The sequence below is a fragment of the Armigeres subalbatus genome, unplaced genomic scaffold (genome assembly GCF_024139115.2).
Source record: "Armigeres subalbatus isolate Guangzhou_Male unplaced genomic scaffold, GZ_Asu_2 Contig857, whole genome shotgun sequence".
NCBI lineage: Eukaryota > Metazoa > Arthropoda > Insecta > Diptera > Culicidae > Armigeres > Armigeres subalbatus.
The window spans coordinates 315,094-338,586 of record NW_026943653.1 but is presented as its reverse complement, the minus strand read 5'-3'; the positions used below and the strand labels follow the sequence as shown (position 1 = coordinate 338,586).

General features: G+C 39.5%; 1 pseudogene; it reads right to left on the bottom strand.

Annotated features, from left to right (window-relative positions):
* Nucleotides 1-13,611, bottom strand: part of LOC134204730 (catenin delta-2-like) — a 109,716-nt pseudogene extending 96,105 nt beyond the window's left edge.
* Between the last annotated feature and the right edge of the window lie 9,882 nt (nucleotides 13,612-23,493).

Genomic DNA, 23,493 nt, shown 5'->3' with positions numbered 1-23,493 from the left:
ATTCCTGGAATTTGGTCTGCTTTTCAATTAGCATGCCCAACTTACACTACGCTTAGGGAGTTGAGAATATTTTCAAACCTCGTGTATAGGCATCAGTTTGAGCATGAGCATTAATTGACTATAACTTGTAAAATAGCCGTAATTGAATAAAACTTAATTAAAATTGCACAGAAAACCGAATAAAAGGAGCTTGATGTTTGCTCTTCATTCTCAATTTGCACATTTCGGAAGCTTTTATAGGTATTTTTAGTCGATGACGGCGCCGATTACGTCCTTACGGTCATATAGAGACAACTATTTTTCGGCATAAATTTAGATGTAATAGGTCTTAGAAAAAACCTTAACATTAATATGTAGGCGAATGCTGTCAAAGCCGTTATTTTTTCTACAAAGCCATTATTTCTTCTTTTCTTGAAAATCTTATAATAACAAATATTTGGATTTATTTCAAACAATTCAGCTGAGCTGCAATCCCTGGGTGGCGACTCATACCCAAAACTCGCGTTTACATTGGATTCTCAGATCCCAGCTAAACCCATTGTTATTTCCTTCGATTAACTACACGAAATCTCGTCCTACCGAAAATCCTTTCAATCTATACTCTGCTCTATAGGTACGTTAAACTTCCATGGTTGAGTGCATATCAACGAAAAGTAGCACAAATAATGCACCGGATCTCCTGATAAGGGATAATACCTAGCGAGCGAGTGACTGCATGGAACTGCATCATCCCGCCATAGACGTCAATGATAGCAAAAGCTTAAGAAATCCCGTTTCGAGGAGGTGAGGTGACATAAACGCTGTTCCTAAAGAAGACGATGACTGGTAAGTCTCCGAAACACGCGATGAACGTGCTAGTGTGCTGACTGCGGTAGCTGCCAAGATCCAGTACCTGCGGTTCTCTCACTGATTTTTTGTGTGTTTGAGCCAACGAACGTTGCTCTATCACAGAGACGACCACGATGGAGATAATTTCGTGTCGGAAGAATTCCGTGCACTCGCATTCAGTGGAAGAAAAGCGAAAAGCACCTCTATAGCATATGTTGCCTCAGTCGGCTTCCGCCGCACTTTGGGACATTTTTCAGTTTGGTACGACAATCACATGTTCAAAAAATTCAATGAAAAAAATAATGAGCTTTGTATTGATAGTTTAAAACACAGTAGGTTTTCATAAAATTTCAATGATTGCAAAGACAACAATAGCAATTTTATTTTCTCAAAACTTTCCCATAACCATTTGTGACTCTATTGCTAATTAACGGTAGCACTGAATTTAACGATAACATTTATGTTTCAGATTCGATATGCACTAACTTATATATTTTTATTTTGGAGAAGGTATTTTAAATAATTAATTCTGGGTTGAAATTTCCTCAAATAAAGACAAACATGATTATTTTGTTTGCGAGCTTATACTCTTAGTTCTAATTTATTTAATGTTGACCGATAAGCATAACAAATACCTCTATGTGCGCCGTGTCGTGAGTGTAGTCATCGCCAACGACGTCTACGATACAAGACGACGGAACGCCGCTAATGTGGGTGGAAGCAAAGCACGAAGGATTGGTGCTCCCCTGCCAATAAAGCAGCCGGGCTGCATATCAAAACAAAAACGCTGACGTTCCCACTTTTTATCCCTATTGCACCCTACATATTGCGAGACATATCACCCCGCCAAGCAAACCAGGCAGGGGCCTGCACCAATGTATTGAGCCTCTCGCTCTATTAGCAGAGTGGATTGGAGTGGAACACGTCATGGTCGTAGTCGTTACCGTCCCGCCGTGGTTGTGGTGGAACTGCAAAAATGTGCACATCATGCGGTGGGGTGAGGTGACAAATCTCGACAGTTTGCTGGGGAGAGAAAGGAGAAGCGATTTGCACAAGAAAAGCACGAAATCGGGTGTGGATATCTCCTGCGAGGTCCACGCGATAGGCATACCCTACCCATCCAGTAGTGAATGCGACCAGACGACAGAGAGCGTGTCGAAACGGTACGGTGGCAGTGCTGACAGAATGCTTGATGAAACCGAAGTATGCTCGATAATTTAATCGTTTGTAGAATATTCATTCATTCAGCTCGGTAATTAAGATGACATAAGGTTGTATATTGAAAATAATTCAATTGAAATCTATTTAATCGCTTTGACACCTTTGATATGAAGAGTTGAATGATCGACTTGGCGCTATCAATCGTTGGAACCTTCGTCTGTGCAGTCAAGAATTATCTACCTATGTCAAAATATAAAGTGAAATTGAATTGAGCATATTTTTGCCATTCTCGTACAACAGTACTTATATATAATAAACGCTTTAAAAGAAGTTTTTGTTACCGAATACAACAGCAATCAATACCCGAGTAGACAAAAATAGCTCAATAATATCAAATGTTGTTAAGATAGCAAAATGATATATGGAATGGACATGATTCATATTTTTATCTCTAAATTATCTTTTATCTCTAGATCAGAGGAAATCAAGTCATGCTATTTGTAAAAAGTGATCAATATTATGTGCCATTAGTTTGTTCTTATCCATAGCATAATATTTAAATAATGTTTCGGTGCAAATTTTTGATATTGTTGCCTGTTCTTTTATCTTTTATAATATACCAATCAAGTCCATATCATGTTTTGTTATTCTGTTCATGGCTTCTGCCCGGGTATCGACACAGTTATCGGGACAAATTGCAGGGCTGCTACAAACTGATTAAATTTCAATCCGCCAAATCCGCGACTAGCCAAATGAAATTAGCGACTGCAACACCAAAACCGCCACAAACAAAAATAATGGTTTTATCACGTAGAAACACATTTCAATGCAAAATTTCGAACTGTTGCTTTTAATCAATCAAAACTATGATCATCAGAGAAATTTAAAAAATGTATGCCGTATAATGTTTTGAATGGTAAAGCAGACATAATTTCATGGTTTATAAATAAATGGACCTTTGCACTCCTTATATCCTTATCAAATTCCAGGCTTTATCGCTTGTTAAATAGTGTTTTGAGTTCACAGAAGTTCACAGATTTAAATTTCACTGAAAATAAAGTACATTATGATTCATATCAAGATATATTATTTTATCAAATGATTCAAGCAGAACTGACTTTGAAATTCAGCTAAAATATTCAATGGCAATTGAAGGGTTCCGAGGCCTTTAACAGCATGAATTTGATTCTAATTTGATTAGAACAGTTGGAAACTCCGAACTGTTAATGGAACTAAAATGGGAAACTACTTTGGGTTTTTGATTTCATAAAAAAAAAACAAAACTAAACAAAACATTAGCAAATTTGAAACAGAAAATTACCGTCCAACTATCTACAAGCCACCTGAATGGTGATACAGTAATATCCCGATTTTGTCACCCCCCTGGTTAATTTTGGGGTGATAAAATAGAAAATGTGTCAATATCGGAAAAAAAAATATTATGAATTTTTTAATTTATTTCACAAATATGAATCAGTTTATGCCTTGGAAAGGTAGAATTAATGATTGGCACCCGTTATTTCTTGTCGAAACGGCTTAAAAATCCTTGACAGGTACTCAGAAATTATTTATAATAAACCACAGACGGTGGAATTTTTTTTTTCATGAAAATCAATGTTGTTTGCGGTATTATTTACAAAAATAAAAAGAAAGACTAAAATTTTCAAAATTTTTGGGATGACAAAATCGGGTCGACACTGTAATGGCAGTTTTACAGTAATTTACCTTATAATTCTTGTTTCAAAATGTCCCAAGTACCCCCGATTTGTCAAAACAAGCCCCGCACGACGGTACCCAGTCGGAGGGATTGCATCGTTTATTGACCATCAATCTATCGCGAGCACTGGATCGTTGGATTTGCAACAAACCGTGATTTCCATGGAGTCTCAATTTCTGTAATGCGCTCAGGCACGAGCAGTGTTGTAAAATGTCATTGGCATCCCTTTTTTTGCAGAAGCGCAATATCAAATTATGAGGTGTAACGAACTTATAGCGCTATAGCCTCTAACCCTAGGCAGCACAATTTATACCTATTCGATTGCAGTAACTCAAATACAACTGAATTTAGTTGAACATAAGTCACAGAAATATGTCTATGACATAAATGTTGTTCAGGACAGGACATTGTTGTTGATATGTAGTCTAAGGCGTGGGAGGAAAAAGGGCACTCATAAGACATTTTGAACAAATCCATTTTCAAGCTTCAGATGTTATATTTACAATGTACCTTAGGTTAAAAAGATAGGACCACTAATTCATAATTATAATATTACTAAGGCTTCTAAATAAAAATTTAGACAAATCAGTCATATGACATGCAGATGGCCTTTTACGAAACTAGGCATAAACAAACGAAGAAACGATGAATTTTGGATCGCGAAATGGCAGAAACGTTTTTAACCGAAAAAATATATAACCACCGGAGCAAATTCTGATATCATAAAATTTTGCGGTAGTGTTAAAATGGTCTTTTCTGGGTATATTAGAATCCAAAACAATTGTGGATCCGCTAAAACTCTTCAAATTAATCACTAAAACACCTTTTGTTTGACGAAATTCCGTTCAAAATGATGAATTATCAACATTTTTCCTTAAAAAATTGCATCCATTGAGCCTATTATTGCGGTAGTGCTAAGGTTCTATTGTTGTGGCCTTTTTTTCCAAAAGAAATACAAGAAATGCTGCAACAATAGAACTGAGCTTAAAAATATATCGCAACTAAAGGCAACTGCGTCCTATTATTGCAGTAGTTTGTTTTTATTGTAATAGGATCAAAACTACAGTAGTTTAGCACAATTAATTAAGCACATAATATTTACGAATCTAGAGTTAAAGAGCACCTTATTCTACCACTGTAAAATTTAAAAAAATAATCAGTTCATTTTGAAAGAGTTTTGACATAAACTACGTCTAAGGGGAAGCCACGGATACAGGGTGCAAAATGAAAATTTCCAAATTGGGGACCGAAACGAAATCATGTAAGATTTCAAACGGTAATAGCGACTTTATCTTTCGACGGATTTTCGAGATATTCTTATTAATAGATTCGGAAACTTTCCGCCAATTTGCTAATTGTATTAAAACTATTCATTATCAACAGCAAACTATTGAACATGTTATTTCTTTCCAAACCGGGTGAAAAAATCAGAAATAATCAATCCCGTTCATAAATCCCCAACACGGACATAAGATTCCAGTAAGGTACGGGCCTTTTGATCCACTGCTTCATTTTCCCTGTGAATAAAAGGCCCCGTTTTTCGCGTGCGCGCGTCATTTTCATTCTGGATTTCATGAAAAAGCGGACGAAGGCGTCCAGAAGCGGTCCCAGCGACAACGGCTGTGGTGGTGCGGATGAAATTTTTTCGTTCGATGGTGGTGGCGGTCGTGACAACAGCAGTACATCTTTACATCCGTGTTACAAGCAGCATTTTTGGATCTGGCAATAACCGGCGTGCGTAGAGCCGAATCATCGGATGGCTGTCGCGCAGTCCAGTAGTTGTTGTTGGTGAGGCACATAAGTGGGAATGAATCGGTTCTTTTCAGAACCACCATTATGTTTGGGAGGAAGGTTAAGTTGAAATAATTTGTCTATAGTGCAACCGCTAGGAACTAGAAAATTTTTCAGTGAAATATTCTAGCGTGATTCTGAGCTCAATTATATGATATTTATCTAGCACTTAATCACTCTCCTTGCTGTGGACTTAATTTTGAACAATGATTCAGTGATTGATAAGTGATTGAGAAAGTTGATGTAAGACGAACTTTTTTCATAGAACAAAGCATAATTGTTTGGTATCGGTAGCGGAATCATAGCATTAGTGCCGGTCCGAGCGCGTGTCAGAAGGAGAAGCTGCAAATATGTATTCGCATGGATGGAAATTTCACTTGACTGTTACTGACTATCCACGCGAATAATTTTCGGCAGCGTCTTTCTATAACGCGCGCTCGTGATTCTGCTACAGATGGAAAACAATCTGCAGGGCTGTTACAACAGTCGCGGATTTCGCGATTTTCGCGAATTTCGCGGATTTAGCCTTCCAGTCGCGAAAATCGCGGTTCCTTCAAACATTGTCGCGAAAATCGCGGATTTATAACTACACTCTCGCGAAAATCGCGATTTTCTCAATTTAATTTTATTTGGGCGTTTGCAAAATAAGCAATCCATCAAAGATCCAACACATGGTATTCAAATAACCTTTTAATAGTCATATGGATGTTGGTTTAAGTGGACACATAGAAAGTCTGTTGAATTGCATTTATAGATTACTGAAATGCCGAGAATTATTTATTTTATTGCCTAGAAGTTTTGTGCCACTAATTTCGGGATTACAATTATGATTATTTGCGCTGCCTAGAGGGTCGACGATAAAGATGGATCAAACGCATTAATATTCACACATGCAACTGCCGGGACGGAACTGATAGCATATAACAGCAATTGAAATTAAGAGGAAGGCCGGGCCAGAAGGGCCGCCTTGTGAGCCAGCCAAGGGCTTCGCCAGTTATTTTAAATTAAAATTGTCACATTAAAATTATCCTGGGGTTCCTGCCGCTTTGTATGACTCCTTATCCTAGGATGGTGGGAACCTGGTTCATCTGCATCCTCGAGTGTCTCGCAGCTTCAATCTTTTCTTTGCGCGCTGTTCTCCGGTGGTGTGTTAACTTGCTGCTGAAGGATTGAGGTCTAGGTTGGGAATGCCACGTTTTGGTCATCCTCGGCAATATCAGCTGCCAAACAGAAAATCCTTGTGGATTGTTCGACCTCTCTTTTCGTTGAGAAAGGATCAGATCGCATGTCGATGGTTAGGGCGATATTCAGAAATCCGAATATCGTCGGTTGAACGATAGATAGGTTTTTTTCATTGCCCAACCATCAGTTGCGTCAAGTTTTGTACCATGCTTAAAAACTCCCACTATTTCAGGCATCATTCAAACCATTCGGTATCCGTCCTTTGTTTTATTACGTATTCCAAAAACTTTTTTTTCAGTTCAATGTGTTTTTGTTCCATTACCTGTGCTTCAAAATTCCTCGCTGTTCTTATATCCATTGAGAGTTTATTCGTGATTACTTAGTTGCAACAAACTGTCTGACTGAACTTGAGCCTTGAGACTCCAAAAGACTCCTACGATGGATAGCACATACGGCGTTGTAATGCTCACTGTAGATGGCTAATCGCTTGATCCTGGCAAGAACCTACTTCGTTTGGGAGATTACTCACTTACGAACTAGTTGTGGGGGCAGAATCTAACTATTTCCGCTTACTAAGCTTCACTTCGATATAGATTCATTAACATACTCAGTTAATCCTGGGCCAATTGCTGAAAGGCGCACTGAAGTTTAGTACCCTGAGTTCTACTTCAATTGCAAAACACCATCGTGTACGCGACCTACCATGAAGCCTACTTACGGTCTCTTTTGGTACCTCTAGTGCATGTTATTTTTGCTTGATGCTCTTCCGGCAAATGAACAACGTGTCGAGTCTGCCATGTTATATAAGCTTAGCAATTCCCATCCATTTTCTCATACGTACTGGTAATGACATCATTTTTCAAATCGTGAACATTATCCAAGATTTGAAAAATTCGTAGGTCTTAGAACCGTACCCGTCCGCCTCTGGTATGATTTCGCAAATATAGTAAGAAACTATATTTTTGTTTGTCGCGGATTTGTTTCTACAGTCGCGGATTTCAATTTGCCAGTCGCGGATTTCGCGGATTGGAATTCGACTAGTTTGTAACAGCCCTGAATCTGCCATCACCAAGCAATTAAGTTTTACTTTGGTAGCCAATCGTTAGTACTTCAGACAAGAAAATTTTAATCTGAGCGCTGCTGATGTTGATGACGACGACCGCACGACCCACACCATCAGTGAGAATAAGATTTCCGGTAGGAGCTCCGCCGATGCCGATGGTGGCACGATCGCGACATCTCGAACGAAATGGCTCGCGCGTGTGGAAGAGCTGCTTTCTTGTAATCAATAAAGTTGAACCTGTAGCCACGCCCCTTTAGTGAGTGTGTGACGGGTACACAATATTTGCAGTAATACCGGACAACAAAGAGGCGGGACTAATGGGCCATTATTATTAATTATAAGAAAACTGCTTTCCCCCGCGCGCGTGGCATTTTATTTGAAATATCGCGGAGAGCGGTCCCAGCATCGGTAGAGATGTCGCAAATTAATCGATTACTTCGATTAATCGATTATTTGTTATGATAATCGATTATTTCCCAACGATTAATCGATTTAATAATCGACAAGAATCGATTAGTAATCGAGAGTAATCGATTAATCTAGATTGTATGACATCTCTAAGCATCGACGTAGTTGCTGAGCAAATTTTATTCCAAATACATATGGGATATTGGAAAAATCGGTTCTTCTCAGGGCCTCCATTTTATACAAAGGAAGATTGAGGCGAGGCGATTTTTTTTTTCAAAGTCCAAATTAACCGCTTGGAAACGCCATAAAGTTGCCTGGCGTCCGTAGCAGAATCACTAGCGCGCGTCGGAGGGAGATGCTACAAATATGTATTCGCATGGATGGCTTCAGTGGCAGTCAAGTTTAATTCTTTCAAGATTCTTATTTGGTTTTGTTATTCCAGCCAATGGCGTGGGTCGTGTGGTCGTTAGTGATTCGAAATATGCATTATTGGGAATTAATCGATTCTTCTCAGGGCCACCATTTTAAACATAGGAAGATTGAGGCGAGACGAATTTGTTCAAAGTACGACGTCGTAGCAGAATTACGTTGCCGTTCGTAGCAGAATAACGAGCGCGTATTGTATAGAGCTGCTGCAAATATGTATTCTTGCACTGGCACTAGATTTTTCATTTCACCAAACTGTTTTACGTAGTTTATGTCGGGCGGTCGTGTCTTGTACACAACCCTTATGATTTTTGTTTTGACGCGATGCTTCACCCTTCCATAATAAGTCGTTTTACCCAATTTATTTTCAGTTCAATCAAAGTTAATTGCCTATTTCCGGGGATTAAACCACCCGACTTGGACGTTAATTTACAATGTTATGAAAACTCATATGTGAATATGTACGTTATGTGGAAGATATTGATTTGGAAAATGTATTGGAGGTAACCACTTTCCCTTCGATGGGACTCGAACCCATGACCCTACAGTACGCTAGACTGGTGCTTTAACCAACTAAGCTACGAAGGACCTCTGTCGGCCTTCACAACCTAGCGGCTACTGAACGAGCTTCCCAAATTGGACGCATAGTCAAATCACTCGCAATCCATTTCTCAAGCCAACACTTCCACATGTGATTATTTAGAATGTCTGGCGGCTATACACATTCTTCATCAGCAACTGTACTGATCAAGTGAGGTTATGTAAGCTATTTGCCAGTCGGTCGTCAAGCTCAGACCCGACCGCATTGCGTAGGCAAGAGCACGCAACTCAACTTGTTTAAAATATGCTTTCATCGACAGCAGGAATAGTTTTAGATTTGATTTCCAGTAAGATTTTTCTGCAATAGATTTTGATCTTCGAACCGTTAAAACGATCAAAAGGTTATCAACCTGAGTTATCATAATTAGGCGATTCCACAACAACAAAATTAGTTATCGATCTCGAAAATTTGTTTGGGAATTTCTCCGGCAATTCTTTCAGAGCTTCTTACTCATTTCTTCAGAAAATTATTTGGGTATAAAAGTATGAGGTTGCTAATGTCGCTCCCGTCCCCGTGGCCAACATCTAGTTTGTTTAGACCAAAGTACCGCTACCGATGTTGGTGCTGAAACCTAAACATGCACTCAGGGCCGGATTTATGGGGGGGGGGGGGGGGGGGGGGGCCGTGGCCCCGGGCCCCCACAAATATTATGTACCAAAACCAACCTTTTTGTACATTTTGGGGCCCCCGCATACCGTCGGCCCCGGGGCCCCCTTCCGGCTAAATCCGGTCCTGCATGCATTACAACATGATGGACAATAAATGGCCAAGCTAAGCTTTTAGAAGCATACTGGTGTAAAAAAGTATAAAGACAAGCTCGGTTTCCATACAAAATGGCCATGTTGAGAGGTCAATATCTCGATTCTTAGCGATTTGATTGGGCTGATTTTTTTTTCAGCAGTCCTAAAATGACTGGAATTTTTATTCAATTACAATTACAATTACAATTCAAGTTACATTTATGCATATATTCTACTTATACGCGTTTCTGTTGGAAATAGTTATAAAAGGCAAGACTGTTGTATGGAGCCCCATATAAAAAAGTTGTGCCTTTATAGATTCGAAGGTCAAAATCATTAGATGTGTACACAATTCACTCAAAAATCGAAAGTTCAGGTGGAAAACAGGTGCCTAGTAAAATTTTCGAGACTCGATTCTCAAACACGATGAAAATATATGAAAAACATGCTTATCTTTATACTTATTTCTGGCGGAATATTTTGGCAAAATAATTTTAATGGTTACAGCGCCACTAGCGTATGAGTACTAGACGCCTTTACTGGAAATGCTTCCGAAACTATTGGATTTTTCAGGAACTCATTCAGAAATTTGCTTTAGAGATTCCTTGAAAAATTCCTATACAAATTCCTTTGGAAATAATAACAAATTCCTCCAGAAATTATTTCTGGAATTTCTTAAGGAAAGTGTTCCAGATATTTCTTTGAAAATTTCTCCAGTAGCTTTTTTGGACATTACTAGACATTTCATTTATTTTTCTCTCGAACCTAGTGAATTTCTATAAAAATCTATGAGAAATTGATTGGGAAATATATTCTAGAATCCCTCTGAGGATTTTTTTTTGTAAATTCTTTTATGATTCTTTTCGAGAATACCTTTTTAAATCAATGGAAATATCCTTTAGGAATTCCTTCGAGAATTATTTCGAAACTTCCTTTAGCAAAAACCCTTTACAAATTTCTTTATTTTTGTTTTGTTCGAAATTCTCCTCAAGTTCTCTTTTGGGAGTTCCTTAAAAATCCATTCGGGAATTCCTCCTGATTTTTTTAAAATTCCTCCACACGCTTAAAGTCAAGTACACATCGCATGAATAATTTTCACATATCACGGCGACGCCTTGACCGACTCTCACAATGATTGAAAATTTTGTGTGAGACACGAGCAGTCGCTGTGTACTGTCTCACATACGCATGATATGTGTAAGTGAGTTTGCCTCGAACTGTCAAAGTCCCTTCGGATCGCTATGATTGCGAACGTGTGCACCGCAAGGATACGTACTTTTTCGAAGGTTTTTCCTTTTGCTTCGATGGCGAAACAACAAAATGAGCGAATACAATCATCGCACTTTGTTTTGTTGATCGAAACGATTGTAGAAGCCTCTGAATAAGTATAGAAAAGTTGGTTTCCTTTAACATTAATTTGAAATCATACAATTCAGGTTAGGTCCGGTTTTCGACTGCTCTATCGCTGTGTGAAATGTACTCACCGAAAGTCGTCGGCCATCGGTTAAACAAAAATGAGTAACATGGTAGTTACTCATAATATGAGTTGTTCTAGGAGAGGCCCGTTTTGTGTGAACGGAACACAAAAATATGTAATTCATTTAAGCGTGCAGGACTCATCTTGTTAATTTCTCCAGGAATATTTGAGAAAATTACGCTTATAATTCCTATGTAAACTCCTTTAGTGATTCCTTTGGAAAATCCTCCAAAAATTTCTTTGAAAATTGATCGAAACAACGACCCTTAAATGGTTGGGGTTCAGCCAAAACACACCAATCGCCAACGAAAAATTACCCATTTTTCTGCCCAAACTTTCGTTTAGCAGATTTAATTGATCGCAAATCGTATCGGATATCCCACAATCCAATAAATGAGGATATCCTATTGCAAATGTACGCTTGAATTGATATGAAACGATTTCCGTTGTCCTTATACGAACAAAATATCACAAGTCAGTCAAAAAGCCACTTGGTGCGTTTTGGCTGGACCCCGACCAAATGTTCAATTCATTTCTAATTGTATGATTTGATTGGTACCTATATTTATTCAAAGTTGTGGATCATTTTAATCTTTTGAAATGTATTGTTTACCGGGTATTGATATTTCCCTGATTGTGTCAGAAATTCCCTGGGATTTCCAGGTAATAGACACCCTGTCTAAGGACAGCCCATGAGGTAATTACTTAATATTACTTAAGTAAATTAACATGAAATGCGGTCATCGTACTGTGCAAACGTGTTTATCTAAAGAAAGTTTTATCTCTTGTGATAATGCAAGAGATGCTTTATTCTCGGGGAGTTGTTATTCGGGAAAATTGATTCCTTCTTGAAAAGCACAAATTTTTCCGGAATAAGGTAAACGAGTAGATGACCCGTTCATACACATTACGTTTGAAATATGCATTTGCTCGCAAAAAACAAATGACTGAATCAGGCATTAGTGTAGATGACGCCATTCTCAAATCCCGCATTTGCCCAAATTAAGGAAAACGAGTCGAAGATGCCTTTTTTAAATATGCATTTGCCCGAAAATTTTCCTTCTGCGTATTTTACGCATTTTTTTAATAATAAGGCAAAAGAGTAGATGACTCCTTCTTCAAAAACAATTAGAATTTAAGCTTATAGAGAAGCACATCCTTTTCAAGTTGAGACGAAGGATTAAATTACTGTTTTAAGCATACGTTTGATGTTTCATTGTAGATTCTATTTTGGTTTCTGGGAATACCAATTAGAAAGAAGTGGCCGTTCATGTCATTCGTTGTCAAAGGCGTGAATGGAATTAGGCATATAGTTTACTGTTAGAGATTATTACTATAGTATCTAATATAGAAACACAATCGGGAGCTCCAGTTAGTCTTGCGAGCAAAGGCATAGTGTATCCATCAGAGTAGGGGGCAGTTGTATGAAAAAAGCAAACTTCATCTAATCAAGTAAGATCAAGGTTTTTCTAAATCGTTTGGGATTTAAATTTATGGAATTTAAATTTTCTTTAAAGGCAAACGCTTGTCTTCAATAGGGCTAAAAGTATGTGATCCCTTCGTTGAACGCAAACTTTTTCTCGGTGAAAGTATAATTGTATAATTGTATAAAGTATAATTGTGGAGTCACATACACTTAGTGTACGGAAAAGAAAAATAGCGACAGCAGACGACACAGCTGCAAACACGTTCTTAGGATGCAGAAAAAGCAAACAATTTAAAACTTGTACCTTCTATTTTACTGGCATCTATGCAATTTCCCGCGTAAGACCACTCCAACAGCAACTTCACCGAGCCTTCGCGCACTTGTCTTCCGCACTGCAAGTTCCGTATCTAGGTTCCCCTTGAAGGGAAGCACTTTGATCCTATGTCAGCCAACTCCTTACCTATTTTTCACCGTTTTCATCTTATTCTGTAACGTAACCCAGATACGATCTGCACCTTCCTTCCGGTGTGAGATGAATATGGCACTATGTGCTCCGTCCCCCGACGGCAAAGAAGGGATGCATACCCGACAGAGGGGGGCACTTCTCATTCTTTTTATTCCTTGGCATAAGACACACCGTGCACACATATGGACACGAAAGACGTGCACAGATACCTACACAAGGCGCACTTCATTCTCACGCTGATATACGCGAAGCAGCTACACTGTGAGCCAATGCTACTATCGTTGTTTTTGTTGTTATCGTTGCTGTTTTTGCTATCAACGATGGCAATGACGATGACGGTGTGTTGCTGTTTCACTGTGTCTCATCAGTACCAGACTAAAAGAAAATTTGTACACTTCAAAGAAACATGCTCGTACAGCTAGGAGTTTAAGGAAAAATCACATTTTTTTAGTTAGATTAGTAAGAGTCAGACAATCTTATTGCAATCATATTATATCACTTTTGTGTAAGCACAAAAAAAGACTTGATAGCAGGTCACCTAACGGTAGAACCACTTCTTAATAATATATTTTAAACTACAAAACAAATGTACTATAAATTCTTAATAAGTCTTCATAGACTGATAAAAAGATTTCAAATACAGTAATTTAGTTTTATTAAAACTGTTTCACCATGCTATACATGCTATCCTATGTGTACAAATTTATTTCCAGACAATCGTTTTTCGTGAGATGCAGTATCATGATCATCAGCGGTCTCGGTAGTGATTTATAATTTAAAGCATCCTACAAGCCATAGGAACTTTCAAACTTCAGGCACTGCGCCCGATTCAATCCTGTTTCCGCTACGACTGACTGTCTGTACCCGCAACCACGAACCGAAGAATGAAATTACTCCACTCCTTGCAATGTCACATTGACGGACGCGACCCTCCCCACCCGAACAAACCGGAAGCGAAAAATCAATCGTAATAAACTTTTCACCCCGTCACCGTCGCAATCCGGTTCGCTTCCTTTACCGCTAGAAGAACACAGCTTCCGGAACGAAACGAAACCAACCTACTTTTCAACGCAATTTCTTCATCTCGTTGGTTCCTGCTGGGATTTCCTGCAATTTAAAGCGTATAATCCCCGTTTTATCCTGCGTCTTCCGTTCGTTGTCGTCGTCGTCTCGCGGAACACACCTACATTTTTCTTCTGAACAGAGATGCTGGTCACTAACTGGTTTTTGCTTCATCTGACATTTTTCACCACCCAGAACTTCATCCTTCCACTGAGATTTGAGTATCGTTCAGATTCCGGGTTCGAACCCGTTCGAAATTAAGTAGCAGCTAAGGACCCCACACTCCGGCGATAACTTCTCAAATGAAAAACGTCAAACTCTTTTGACTTTTCTACCGACTGCTGCACTGGCACTGGTGGGATGCAGCGGTCAGATGTCGTCTCCCCGTCTTCCGCGATATGTGATTCTGCTGGCGGCGCGGCCACTACCGTTTTGTTCGCTATTCTCTCGTGTTTGCTTTTTGCTTCTGTATACCTACGCTACACACGGTTCGATCGGTAGCGTAGTGCCATCATTACTTGGCCCGTAGCTTTAACTTTCTGCCGAACGGGTCGGAAAAATCGAAATATCGCCTCTAGAACGGTGCGGGAGAGAGCTGGGCGCTACCTTTCTCTTCAAAGGCCGCTGAGTGCCGGACCAAGTTTGAGCGACTCCGATCCGAGCTCTGATTTTACACGGAGAATTCCATTCCTGTCATTTGAAGAATATCCATATGCAGTAATGTGTTTAACTAAAAGATATTCTAGTTACTAGATAAAGATTGTCGCTTCGGTTCCCTTTGTTCTGCTGTCCGGAACATGTTGGGTACCAAGCTGTCAAATCGTATGGATTTTCCTTCTTTGACATTCAGCTCCCCTATCCTCCCCAGCAAAAGATGTTCCGGACAGCGACGACAGCAACCATCTTTATCTAGTAACTAAAATATCTTTTGTTTAACTTAATAGAAGCTTATTTGTCTACTCTTTGCTGGGTTTCCTACTCGCATGGAACATATGCGATTCCTGACAGTAGGGGAGACTGGGTAGACTTGATCCACTTTTCTGATTTCCGATGTATCACAGCCAAAAATAAATAAACATACGCGATTTCCACACAGAGTCTCTAAGAAATATAGTATTTAACTTTACTGATGTATGACAGTCCTTAAATTATTGTTGTTATTGATACACAATCGATTTTTTAGAGTGCTGTCAAAAATCTACTTTTAAAATATTCGGGGGAAATTGATCCCTCTCCAAGAACTTGCTTTGATAAAATTAGAAAGGTGCCCTCAGATTTTTTAAATATTTTTCCTTCAAAATACGCGCAATTTTTGAATTGCTGTGCGTATACATGAACGATTTTTGTTATTGAATTCGACAGCACATGCAATTTTAAAATTTGGGGAGACTTGATCCCCTTTCTATGATATCTACGCAATAAATAATTTTTCTTGCCAACCCTTCATCAAATCTGTCAAATCTACAAAAAATTAAAAGCCTGAGAACAGATTTATATTTTTTTTAATTTTTTCGCCAAATTTTTGTATGGGTGACTAATGGGGGATCAAATGTCCTCATATTGAGGCAATAACTTCAAATCCAAATATCCTAAAACTTTGATGGAATGTTGACATTTTCATCAGTACAAATCATTAAGCACATTTATGGCTTTGTGCTGTGAAAAAACGAAAGCATTTGGTCATTGTTATGAAAAATTATTCAAATTTTGCGTGGCCAATAAAAGAATCTTTAGGAAGGTCAAAACATACAAACCGCCCTGTAGAATAAATAGGATTGTCAATCCGAAAAATAACTCGCCACATAAAGGTCATTTGTCTAGAGCATCTATACTGAAAAATACGCTAGAACAAAACTACTTTAGATCTCGATAAAACAGGGAGTGATCAAGTCTCCCCGGGGATCAAGTCTTCCCACCTTCCCCTATATTACCATGCTTATGTCCTTTTATAGGCTAATCAGTGAATCAGACTACAAGTTATATAGTTTAATAGAGAGTAGCTCTTGATGTCAAAGCTCACAAATCCAATTTAATTGGGAATAATATATAATGTTTCAAAACAAGAAACTATGACAATATTCGGAGAATTTGAGAAAGTTTAAATAAGCAAATAGCTTTAGGAAATGCAGAAAATGTCGTTACAGCTGTTGACATTTTCACAGACTATTATTTTAAATAATATCACGAAACTCCTATAAAGCGAAAACGTCATAACAATAATAAAGACTCAATTTGGTTGAACCGACATATTAGAAACCTAAAAAACACAAGCAAAAGGTTTATAAATTTAAAAAAGGACAATTTAATTCACCGAGTAGTGATACTGCCATTCTCGCATTCAGTCAAGAGACCAACCTTATATGGAACTAATATAGTGCGATGTATAATTTTCTTAATAACTTCTAAACGCAACGGTCGATCGTTACCAAATTCAATAGTGATCAACTAGAATTTGCTTTCTGTCAAATGCAACTTGTTGCGAGAAAATCGGTTAAAGATTACTATATGCAAAGTTGTCTAATGTTTTTCTTAGCTTTTGTGCACACACACACACATACATACACACGGACAGACAGACATTTGCTCAGCTCCTCAAGCTGAGTAGATTGGTATATCATACTATGGGTCTCCGAAACTTCTATAAAAAGTTCGTTTTCGTAGTGAAATGATAGCCTTTCGGTACAACTTTGTTGTACGAGAAAGACAAAAACATATCAGTAATGAAAGTTTGAGTGGTAGACAGCTCTAGCTAAAATTTCGTTATCGCCAAAATTAACGTGATCTTCGTGTGTAGCTGCTTCTAGCTGCTAGGTCCACCTTGGGGCAGTATGCCTGGATGCTGGACGCACTCACGGAGAAGCTGATCGGCCGAAAACCGGAGGCGACTTCAACGCTTCAGCAGTGAAATGTGGAAGCAGACTGACCAACGCCAAATGTTACAGTTTGCTGGAGGCGCTTGCAAATCTGGAAGTCAGACTGAGCAACGAAGATACCGTTAGACTTAGTACATTTCGCAGAGTCCATCATTGACGTGACGTTGAGGTGACATGATCTGGACAGTTTGTGAGGACTACACTCGATAGCGATCACCATGCGATCCGATACGGAACACGGCTACCGACGATTCGGAGAGGGATAAGGACTGCAGGGCGAAGATGGAAGACGAATGACTTTGACAAGGAGCTATTCATCGAAGCACTTCGAGTTAACAGCGACGCAACAAATCTGAAAGAAGTTGAACTGATGGAAACGTTAGCGAGTGCTTGCGATGCGTTGATGCCGAGGGAACTGGAGCCATTGAACAGTCGACGCCCAAATTACTGGTGGACCGAATCTCTTGCCAATCTTCGTGCTGCCTGTCTCAGGGCCTGACGTTTTCCAGCAGCATGATTCTACGACATGGCAGCCTATACCGTACGAAGATGAATACCGAGTCACCATTGCAGATATGCCAGTCTGCAACGTCGAGCTGTCATCAGTGGCGAACGGTCTGAAGATGAAGAAAGCTCCGGGTCCGGATGGAATTCCAAACGTTGCTAAAAAAATTGCGACACTGGCGTTTCCACATTCATTTAGGATGGTGCTACAGAATTGTCTAGCGAATGGCTACTTTTCGGATAAGTGGAAGATCCAAAAAGTAATGTCGCAGAGTCCATCATTGACGTGACGTTGAGGTGACATGATCTGGACAGTTTGTGAGGACTACATTCGATAGCGATCACCGTGCGATCCGATACGGAACACGGCTACCGACGATTCGGAGAGGGGTTAGGACTGCAGGGCGAAGATGCAGAAACCGTCCGTGCGAGCTTTGAGACACCTAGGAGTGATGATCGACGACCGGTTGAATTTCAACACCCATGTAGCTAATTCCTGCGAAAAGGCGGCGTAAATGGTCACTGCGCTTCCAAGGATCATGCCAAACGTCGGTGGACCGAAAGGCAGCAATAGGCTTCTTCTAGCGACCGTACCTACCTGGATAGCTGGTTTGCTACAGCGTCGATACACCTACACCTGTATTGTAGAGCTCCATAATCGTCGGTCTTGGGCGATGTTCCTCCAGTTTCCCCGAACGTTCAGCTCCAGGTCCGATTCCACCGCATGCAGCCAGCGTGTTCGCCAGCCTGCGATCGTATCATCCTCAATACTGAGGTACGGAGTTCCAGCCTGGGGAGCTGCGCTCAAGACGAAACGTAATCGCAGGAAGTTGAATAGCATGTTTCGTCTAATGGCCATCCGAGTGGCGAGTGCGTACCGAATCATTTTGTCGAGGGGCTGTTTGCGTTATCGCTGGGATGATTCCAACCTGCATAACCCAAGCAGAGGATATCGATTGCTACCAACGGAGAGATACCAGAAATGTGAGGAAGACGGTGAGACTGACTCTATGGTGAAGTAGCAGCAGGAGTGGGACAATGCACGGCTTATCGGAGGTCCGAGGTTTGCGGAAGCACGTAGAAGAATACCTGCCCTAAGGTAGGACAACATCGCAGAGCGAATGTGGCACGATGAAGATACGTGGAATGTGGTAAGCAGAATAGTGACGCAAATACTGTCAGAGCTGCAGCGTAGATGGCGAAGGGACCAGCAAATAAGCGTCGGCTCGGAGGAAAATCCAGCGCAGTGAGCAGTGTTTGGCCTCGGGTCGTTGGGGCGCCGGTGAATCGGAAACCTGCTGCCAACCGGAATCGTCGGACCGACCTCTGCACTCAAACCGCCAACCTGCTGCAGAAAGATTCGGGAATGTAAGGCACCGCCAGTGCGGACGTCATCCACCACCGGAACTCGGACTACCTCTGCAACCCAAAGACGAAGTCGGCGCACTATGCGAAAGTGTCCCCTGCGATAGCCGCCGGTAGACGGCGCCCTATCAGTGCGGAAGTTTCCTTCACCGGAACCGGAGTGAATCAAGAGGATTCGAGTTAAAGAAGTTTGTGGCACGACCGCCGAAAAATCGTGACAACGTAGCAATGAATCTCAGCCAGACAGTCGACGAACTAGCCTAAGCTAAGGCCGGAATTTTAGAAGAAGTGCATGAGCACAGGTATATAACACTATGGGTCTCCGGCACTATATAACACTATATAACTATATAACACTATGAATCAGATCCAGCAAATGTGTGTTTGGCACATTGTGCTCAGCGTCCCACCCCTTGGTCTCCGGGCATCTTCTATCAAAAGTTCAGTTTTGGAGTAATTCTATAGCCTTTACGTATACTTTGTACACGAGAAAAAAAGAAACAAAATAAAAAAAACTCGGGTTCGTTGAAGAATGTTTTGAACATCCTCAACATTTTCCGAAAATTGTATTGTTGCCCCCTCAAATTATTATTTTTGGGCATTAAAATCCAAGGGGGAAGTTACATAATTGTTTTTAAATATTTGTATCGGTCTAAACTCATTTGGGCACTATCTGGGTGGTGCGAATATAATCGATTTGGTTGTCAAACTGAAGCCAAACTTTCCTATTGTGCCGGAGCCAAACATTGAAGATTGTGGTTATGTTCGTTTCAGATCCTATATTGAGAAACATTATTATTTGGGAAAAAATGAAAATAAAATAGTATGAGTTTTGTATTCTTTGTATCAAATATTTTCACATTATATTTCGAGTGGAAAATTAATAGGAATGCAATTAAAAAGCATTCGTTACGAAATTTCACGAGATTCATCAGCTGATTGGACTAGGAATGTATGTAGAGTCTCGCGCATTTGTGCGCCCTCATACGGCATCGAAAGAAAAATTCGAAGGGCGGGAAATGTTTGACAGCCAAGTAACTGCAAAATAATTTTAATTATGAGATTGATTTCAAAATATCCCTCTACTCGCTTGAGAACAGAAAAACGGCTTTATCCGCAGCACCCAGGGTACTATAATGAAAAACCGACATAAGAATAGTAGTTTAGTTACATGACTACCTAATATTTTGAAGCGCATAAATAATACCTAATCTTTTGTTGTTCAGAACATATATAAAAATATATTATTGTCCTTGTTCATCTTGGTCCTAGGGGGTGGCGTTTCAAATACAGTCGACTCTCTACATCTCGATGTTCTATATCTCGATAAGTCGATATCTCTCCCTATGTCGATGGTTTCCTCGGTCCCTCCAATCTACATACATTTTGCCATTCTACATCTCGATATCTCTCTATCTCGATGTGTTCCGATCCAAAAGTTTTCCTCTCAAAGTGTTTGTGATAGTTTTGCTGTAACTGGATTACCACCCACTTTTATTTTATACATCCTACACAGTGACATTAGTGTTCGTGATTTTGGCTTTGGATGAGTCAATAGCATTTCTCAAAATCCTGGCAAAGTGAAAGGAACGCTTATTCCATGATCCCATGCGGCCCTATGTGTCAAGAAAATAATTGATTTGAAATTCTTCCACTTGTATATAAAACTACCGGTTTTATCAATATCAATATCTCGGGATTTCTAGTAATTAGAAAGTTTCCGTCTTCTACAAAGGTTTTCGAGCAATGGAAACCAATAAGTTGAAAAACTTCTGATTCTTCCGGTGGCTTTATACGGACATGAAATATGGAAGGCTGCTCGAAGAAATTTCGGAGTATTTGAGCGTAAGGTGCTGCAGACAATAGTCGGCAGTAAACGCTAGAACGCAGGGCTGGTAGCGACCGATGCCGTTCAAAATAATGACTTTAGTGACCAAAGCTGACGAAAAAAGGGACCAAATAGTGACTTTCAGTTGCAGAAAAAGTGACCGAATAGTGACTTTCAGTTTCAGTTGCAAGTTCTATGAGACGAAATTAAGCGTTTTTGGGTCGAATGAGAATCTTTTTTTTTTTCGTAATTTGTGGCGGAAAATATCTTTCACTCACCACTATTTTCTCTTAGAACGAACTCAGAAGAGAAACGAAAATCGTACACGCTAACTTTAATCTACTCAGTGACTAAGTAAAATTGTATTGCCCTCTCTTTTAATCCCACTGAAATTTTACTAAATATCAGTCAAAAGCAGGACTACTCAAACTATGAGTAGTCTTGGGAGCAGATCAAATTTTTACGCCACTGGAAATGAGCGAAGCATGGTTATCACTCATAAGACCTATTTTACTTTTCTGAGAAATGATTTCTAAGCAAAAATCTGTGTGAATGGGCATTCTCTTTTTGTGAGAATGAGTGAAAATTACGTTCACTGAATTTAGCTGAACATCTAATAAAGAAAGATGCATAGAACTCTACGATTTGTCATAGGTGTCACGTAAGTTATTGGAATTTTAAGTGTAAAAGTAACAACAGTACGGATCGTTTTGGTAGAAAACGAAACAATAATTATGACGATTCAGGTACAACGAGCCTGGGATTGAACGCATGACCTGCAGCATCATGCTTTCCGAATTTTTAAGTAATTTTCCTTCAAAATACGCAGATTTTCCAACTTGCTGTGGTTATTAATGAACGATTTTTGCTATGGAATTTGATAGTGCATGCATTCTTCAAAATTGGGGAGACTTGATTCTCCAACTATGACATCTACTCAATAAATATGTTTTTAGAGCAAACCCTTCATTACATCTGTCACATCTACAAAAAAATAGCCGCTTGAGAACAATTTATATTTTCTTGATCTTTTTGCCAAACTTCTCAAGTCTCAAGGATCAAGTCTCCTCATCATCGCAAAATCCAATTATCCTGAAAATGTGGTGGGATGTTGGCATTTTTATCAGTGAAGATCATTTAGCAATTTTACGTGGCCACTTCAAAACATAAGAGGGACAAAACACAGTAAATAATAGAGTAAATAAAGTTGTCAATCAAAAAAATAACTTGCCACATAACGATCATTTGTCTAGAGGATTTATAATAAAAATACGCTACAACAATACTACTATACTGCCGTGAATCACATATTTGTCCCATATGAATAGGAAACCCAGCAAATATGGGACAGATATGCGATTCACGGCAGTATAGTTCTCGGTAAAATAGCGGAGAATTAAGTCTCCCAAGAAATTACGTCTTCCCACCTTCCCCTACTGTATAAAGTTTAAGCTTTAAAACAAAATCTAAATCAGCAGGTCTCCTGCTTGCATGATTGTATATAGTTATAGCTACGGGTGAAATGCGAATAAGAGCAGCGAGTTGAATGGCTGGCGAAGTTTCTGAGCGATCATTTTTCCAAGATCCGTAGTTTCATTTCCGCCATGATCAAAACATCATCCGACGGATACATAAGACTTTATTTTTAAAAAATCTTAGTCAATTATTTTCAAAATAGTTGAAAATAGTGACTTTTTGCGAGAAAAAGTGACTTTAGTGACTTGTGGTTGAAAAAAGAGACTTTTTAGTGACTTGCCCGAAAAAAGTGACCAAGTCACTAAAAAGTGACCCGCTACCAGGCCTGAACGGTATCTGGCGGTGTCACATGAAACACGAGTTACACCAGGTGTAAAAAGAGCTGAATATTGTTAAGCTTATGCTGCACGATAGATTACGGTGTGCTGGATACGTTGTTCATATGCCGTAAAAGCGTCAAGCGAAGGTAATATTAAGAACCCTGAAAATACCGTATGCCTCGTGGGAAGGCCACATACACTATGGCCTTCTGCAGTTGAAGCACCGTTGAAGATAACCTGGGGACGCTTTACGTCAACGACTGGATACGATTAGCCCAAGATCGCATACAGTGGAGGAGGATACTCCATTTGGTGTAGTCTTATCGAGGAGCTGTACTGCCGTGAATCGCAAGTCAGTCCCATCTGCATATGGATGTCATATACAGATGGGATTGACTTGCGATTCACGGAGGTGTAGCCCATCAGGTAAGTAAGTTAATATATAATATATATAATCAGGGGCGTCTCGTGGACTTTTGGTACACCTGTTCTACCATCGTTATAAAAAAAATGCATCAAAAGCTGAGTGGTTTCGAATAAAAATTGTGCATTTAATCTAATATTACAACCTTTTCTTGTACAACTAAACCAAATATAAAAAAATTGAAAGGATTTACAAAACAATAAACAGCTTATTAATCTCTTTCGTTCCAAAATTGTTTTAACCTTCCTAGTGCATTGGGGTTTATTTCCACTTGGGGTCCACTTTGTAACGCAACGAGATAAAAATATGAAAAATTCTGCCCTTCATAACTTTCGGAAACTGAGATTCGCTGAGA